We start from the raw sequence: 6518 nt of genomic DNA on the forward strand, positions 1-6518 counted from the left end.
GCCCCCACCTCCCCTACTCCCCCGCCGCGGCATCGGGAAGAGCCGGGACGCGCCGGCCGTACCGGGCGCGGGGCGAGCGGGAGGACGAGCGCTGAGGGAGGCGGAGAGAGAAGCGACCGGCGACGGTCGACCCGCGGGAACGACCGAACCCCCCTCAGAGCGGGAAGAGGGGCGCGGGACGGACGGGCGGGGGACGGCGGGGGCAGAACCGGGAAGGCCACCCGTCGGAACCCAGCGACACACCCGTACCGAGACGCCGCGAGGACGACACGCTCCCAACACGAGGCCCACGCCGCGGACCATACCGGGCGCGGCCGCGCCGGCGGATGCGGCCGGGGCTCACGGGCGGGCGGGGGCCGCAGCAGGCCCACCCCCAAAGCACACGGGCAAGCGAGGCGCAACGCCGGGGAGACGGGGAAACCACCCCCGACCCCCTCGGGCGGGGTCGGAGGACCGTGAACCGGCGGGAGGGAGACCACGCCAACGGGGAGCGGCGGGAGACCGGACGGCGGCCGACCCCGGGCGAGAAGCGGAGGATGAGGACGGGCCCAACGCCTGACACGCGGCGGCGACGCCCTCGCGCGGACAGGTGGAGGAGGGGAGGAGGTCGACGAGCGACTTTGACCCCGCGAGGGGGGAGAGAGGGGGGCCGAGCCCGCGTCGGAAGGGAGGCCGGGCCTCGGGGCAGCGAGAGGGAGAGACACCGACCGGAGCCCCCACCGCCACACCGGGACGCGCACACGGGTTCGACTCAACGCCCAGGCGCCCACCTTGGCACCCCGGCAGCTTTCCCCCGACGCACGCCTTCCCAGAGGACGGCGGGGCCGGACGGGCCCCCGCGCAGACGCACCCTCAGCCAACAGGCCCCACGGACCGGCGTGGGCGACAGCCACTAAAGCCTCTTTCTCCTCTACGCCTCGCGGGGCGTCTTTCCCCCCGCACACGCCTCCAAGAGACCAGGCGAGACGCGCCGCCACGGCCGCGGCGGCCGGGACGCCCTTCAAACCGCAACTTCCTCCCGCCCGCCGGGCGGCCCTTCCCCCCAGGCACCCCGCGACCGCCCCGGGACCCGTGCGCGCCCGGCTGCCCCCCCGTGAGGAGGGGCCCGGCAGCACGGCCGCGGGTCGGCCAGACGAGGAGCGAGAAAGGAACGCCGGCGGGCGGGGAGGGGGAGCGAACCGGCAGAACGAGGACCGTCGACGGCAGGGCGGGCCGCAGCGGCACCCCCCGCGGGAGACGCCTCACAAGGGACCGGGAGGCCGCTCGGGCGGCGACCGGGCACGCGAGCCAAGCCGGCGGGAATCACACTGCACCCAACCCGGAGCAGTCCCGCCACGCCCGCGGCACCGAGCCGACCCGAAACCAACGGACAACCCCCGGGAGCCCGAGGAGACGCCAGCCGACGCGAGAGCGAACCGAGGCAGACGCCGACGCCAACCGACGAAGACCCCCGCGTGGCAGCGGGTCCCAACGTCCGACGACGCGCCGGACGCGGCCGACCGCCGGTTCCCCCAAATAAGAAGTCCGCCCCCGAGAGCGAGGCCAACCCCGCGGTTCACGGACCCTCGAGAGCCCCGCGGAGGGGGAAGGGGGGGTAGGACGGCTCCCGCGATCTCCACCGGCCGTGGGAACGCTGCCGTGGAAGGGGGGGACGAGGCGGCAACCGCAGACGCCCGAGAGCACGCGGCACGCACCACACGCGACACGACCTCGCCGCGAGAGTGGCCGGGACGTGGACGCGCGTGGGAGGGACGCACACGCGACGGAGGGCACGGGGGAAACGGAGGCGGGTGGGACCGGGAGCCCACCGCCGCCCTTCCAAACCCACCCGTCCCGCGACGACCCCTCGCGGTGAGGGGGGTACCGCGCACGCGGGCGTGTGCACGGCCCTTCCCCGCCACCTGCCACCAGAAACCCAATCTCCCCCACAAGCTCCGCACAGCGGCAGGTCGACAGAGCCCCGTCCCGCGTGATCCCTCCTCGTACTCGGAGCGGGGAGGCGCGGGTCGCGGTAGGCGAGAGAGCAAACGCTGCGCGCAGAAGGCTGAGGTCAGGGCGGGCAGCCGAGGGGACCATCCGGGAGAAGCCCCTCGGAGATCGTAAAGCCCTTTCCGAAGATAGCTAGAGAAGGCAAATTCCTCACTGAGGGCGGGACGAACCCAACACCGACGAGCAGCCAAGGGCTCCGTGCACGCAACGGGAAACGAGCAACAGGCGCGGGACAGAACGGGAAGGACCACGCGCCAGCTGGTGGGGGGTCTGCGGTATCGGCAAAGGTCTCTTTCTCCGGGGTCTTCTTGAGCATTCGCGGACCGGGGGGACCTGCGACAGGTCCCCGCCGAGAGCCAGGCCTCTTCAAGGCGCACACAAAGGAGGAGCCTTGACTTGAGGGAGTCCGGTCTTTAAAAAGGGCCAGCCGCGATCGCTCAGCACCACCCTAACCGCGCAGGGCCCGCGGGTGAAGGCACCAAAAACATAGGCACGGGGTGGGCGCTCACCCAACGGAAGGAGCCTTTTAACCGCACACTCAACTCCTCGACCCCCCCCCTTTCTGTCACCGTGCAGAAAGCCGGCAACTAGGACAAGGGAAAGCGTAAAGGCACAAGCACCATGGAGCACAGGAGGCACGCCGGGGAGCGGGAAGCGCCACCGCCAACTCAGAAGCGGGCACCTTGGTGGTCAAAGCCCGGAACGCTCCAGGAGCACCGCAAGGCTCACACAAAGCAGGGCGCGTGCACACACCATTCGGGAAGGGTATGCACCGCAGCGGGTCTACCACCTTCCCCCGGCACGGGGGAAGAGGGCCGCGAAGCAGTGAACGGCGTGGGGGCAAGCGCCCCCGACACGTCCACAGGGACACCGCGAACCACAGCAACAAGTGTGCGCGGGTCAGCGCTCGTGCCGGACAGCCGCACCCCTGACTTCCACACACCACCCTGCAAAGGAATGGGGAGGAGAGACGAGGGGCCCGCTGGCAGAACGAGAAGAGCGGTCGCCATTCGCGCTGAATGACCATTCGCCATGAATGTCCGTCCCTCGCCTGGCGCGGCTTAGGCCCCGGCCCGAAGAGAACGCGGCAGCACCACATCGATCCAACGGGAGCGAGACACGCCATGCATCGGGAACAACGGGCGTGAGAGCTTTCTAACAACGCACTGGACGGGAATACGAGCGAGAAGAGCGAGAGAGAGCACGGGAAGAAGTCGCTAACACTGCCACACACACAAAAAAAAAAAATTTACCCTTCTCGAGGGCGAGAAAAAAAAGGAAGCGTTGCACTCGGGAGGCACGTGGCGTGGAAGAACGGGACTCAACGGGCAGCGGAGGTTCGGGAACTCCTTCAAAAAAAAAAAATAAAAAATAAAAAATAAAAATAAAAAAATAAAATCCCCTTCGAAGGAGAAAAGGTGCAACTCGGGAGGCACACAGCAGGAAAGAAAGGGACACACCACCAAGCAGCGGAGGTTCGGGAACTCCTTCCAAAAAACAAAAAAAAAAAAAAAAACAAAAAACAAAAAAAAAAAAACAAATAAAAAAACCGGTCGGCCGCAGAGGAGCACGCCAGGGGGTCACTAGCACCAAACGGGAAAACCCTTCCAGTCGCACTCGGCACCAACGACTCCTACCGGTAACGGACGACAACCACCACGGGGAAATCGGGAACGCCTGACACGCGGGACGGTTGTCATAAAGCTGCCACACAGAGCACAGGCAAGCAAGCACGGGAAAGCAGGAAGCGCGTACTCATGGGGGGACGCTAAGCTTCGAGCATCGAAGAGGCCCATGCGCAGAAGAAAAGAGCTAGGGCTGGACAAGCAAACAGCCTTGGTGCAAGCCTCTTCCAACGTCCTTTAATGACAAAAAGAGTCAAAAGGACAGCGTGTCAGCATATATCTCCAGGTACAATAAGGACAGATAGCAAAGATGAAAAGTGTAAAAGACACAGGGATAAACATGACAGGCCACACGGAACGTCTGGAAGTCATGTTCGGTGACGTGTCCCCAAGAGGTCCCCATGTAGAAAGAGAACCGGACCGCAAAGGAACAACTGGTCGACCTTAGAACCCTGAGTGCTCACAGACCGAGGAGGCCATGGTAGATAGCCTGGAACACAGCTTCCCCTCGGCCTCAGAAGTCCATGCTCCCGCTGGCAGGGACCGGGGAGGATCCTGGAAAAAATAAAGTCTCGGAGGCGCCCCCTAGCCGGGACACCTCGGCTCGGAGGCCGGGGACACAGCACCCTCTCGGCCTCAGAGGTCCAGGCTCCCGCTATCAGGGACCGAAGGGACTCCTGGAAAAGAAAAAAAAAAATCCGTGGCGCCACCTAGCCGGGCCACCTCGGCTCGGAGGCCGGGGACACAGCACCCTCTCGGCCTCAAAAGTGTCTATGGTCCCGCTGGCTGGGACCGAAGGGACTCCTGGAAAAGAAAAAAAAAAAAAAACTCCGTGGCGCCCCCTAGCCGGGCCACCTCGGCTCGGAGGCCGGGGACACAGCACCCCCTCGGCCTCAGAGGTCCAGGCTCCCGCTATCAGGGACCGAAGGGACTCCTGGAAAAGAAAAAAAAAAAAAAAAAAAACTCCGTGGCGCCCCCTAGCCGGGCCACCTCGGCTCGGAGGCCGGGGACACAGCACCCTCTCGGCCTCAGAGGTCCAGGCTCCCGCTATCAGGGACCGAAGGGACTCCTGGAAAAGAAAAAAAAAACTCCGTGGCGCCCCCTAGCCGGGCCACCTCGGCTCGGAGGCCGGGGACACAGCACCCTCTCGGCCTCAGAGGTCCAGGCTCCCGCTATCAGGGACCGAAGGGACTCCTGGAAAAGAAAAAAAAAAAAACTCCGTGGCGCCCCCTAGCCGGGCCACCTCGGCTCGGAGGCCGGGGACACAGCACCCTCTCGGCCTCAGAGGTCCAGGCTCCCGCTATCAGGGACCGAAGGGACTCCTGGAAAAGAAAAAAAAAAAAAAAAACTCCGTGGCGCCCCCTAGCCGGGCCACCTCGGCTCGGAGGCCGGGGACACAGCACCCTCTCGGCCTCAGAGGTCCAGGCTCCCGCTATCAGGGACCGAAGGGACTCCTGGAAAAGAAAAAAAAAACTCCGTGGCGCCCCCTAGCCGGGCCACCTCGGCTCGGAGGCCGGGGACACAGCACCCTCTCGGCCTCAGAGGTCCAGGCTCCCGCTATCAGGGACCGAAGGGACTCCTGGAAAAGAAAAAAAAAAAATCCGTGGCGCCACCTAGCCGGGCCACCTCGGCTCGGAGGCCGGGGACACAGCACCCTCTCGGCCTCAAAAGTGTCTATGGTCCCGCTGGCTGGGACCGAAGGGACTCCTGGAAAAGAAAAAAAAAAAAAAAACTCCGTGGCGCCCCCTAGCCGGGCCACCTCGGCTCGGAGGCCGGGGACACAGCACCCTCTCGGCCTCAAAAGTGTCTATGGTCCCGCTGGCTGGGACCGGAGAGGAGGGAAGAAATAAAAAAAAAATAAAATAAAATAAAAAATTAAAAAAAAAAAAATTGGAAAAAAAAAAAAAAATCCGGGACGGGGCCCAAGCCTTCTGGTCGACCTCATCCAGCTGCCACCAACCCCTCCTTGTGTCCCAATAGGTCGTACAGCCACCCTCCTCCCCTGAAGTTCTCCAGGTACAACCTCCTAGCTAGAGATGGTCCCCAGACAGGACGGCGTCTCCGTCGCGCACCCGCCTGCTTGCCTGTCACCCTCTCACCCTGGCCGGCTCACCACAGGCACTTCCCCGTCCTTTGTCACCAACCGGGGGACAGGAGCGTTGCGGAAACTTGTCGCCACTAGGTGTCGCCCGACAGCGATCTCGATCAAGCAAACCAATACAGACTGTCACGCGCCGCCGCCGCCACACACACTCATTCCGTCTCTCCGGAGTGACCTCCCTAGCTCAGGGGGACACTCACCCACGCACAACGGGGCAGGTACCCACCACTTCTCCCGAATGGCACAAACGGTCCCGGTTGTCCCGCCGGAACACAGTGAACGCGGGATGGACTCGGGGCCAACCCCCTCAGGCACCCAGAAAAGGAAAGTAGGACGGAGCGGTGAAAACAGGCCACCTCTAAGTGAAAGGACATGCACTCTCGAATCGGTTAACAATTAGCAAGGAACAGGCACAGTTAGGAAAAGGGAGCGTCCAAACTCCGTCGTGAGGGGAGGGTGGCGGCGACCTCAGTTCCACACCATTTTTAAATGGCTCACTCATTTTTAAAACCCTCCACCGATCCCGATGGGGGGGAGGGGGGGTTGTTGTTGTTCTCTGTTCCTCGCTGCCACCGCCAGCCGGCACTCACCAAACCACACACCTGCCACCCTCTTTGGAAGACTAAACACAGAGAGTAAATTAAAAGAATGGTGGAATGATGGTGGAATGGTTAAAATTCCCGTGATTTGTTTTCACTCTGATCAAAACATACTTATTTTGTGCATTTGCATTCCCTTGTTCACACGTGCCTCTGTGTGTGTGGTGGGGGGAGGGAGGGAGGGAGGGAGGGAGGGAGGGAGGG

At 63.6% G+C, this 6518-nt stretch overlaps 1 long non-coding RNA gene across 1 annotated transcript in view; it reads right to left on the minus strand.

Annotated features, from left to right (window-relative positions):
* The window catches only part of LOC147997830 (uncharacterized), an 18369-nt gene extending 12163 nt beyond the window's left edge, over positions 1-6206 (minus strand). Inside the window, exon 1 of the long non-coding RNA XR_015647559.1 lies at positions 5942-6206. This is a non-coding gene — a long non-coding RNA (uncharacterized LOC147997830). The remainder of the gene's footprint in view (positions 1-5941) is intronic.
* Between the last annotated feature and the right edge of the window lie 312 nt (positions 6207-6518).

Source organism: Rattus norvegicus, unplaced genomic scaffold, assembly GCF_021556685.1.
Source record: "Rattus norvegicus strain SHRSP/BbbUtx unplaced genomic scaffold, alternate assembly SHRSP_T2T unassigned-0000041, whole genome shotgun sequence".
In the NCBI taxonomy this organism is placed as follows: domain Eukaryota; kingdom Metazoa; phylum Chordata; class Mammalia; order Rodentia; family Muridae; genus Rattus; species Rattus norvegicus.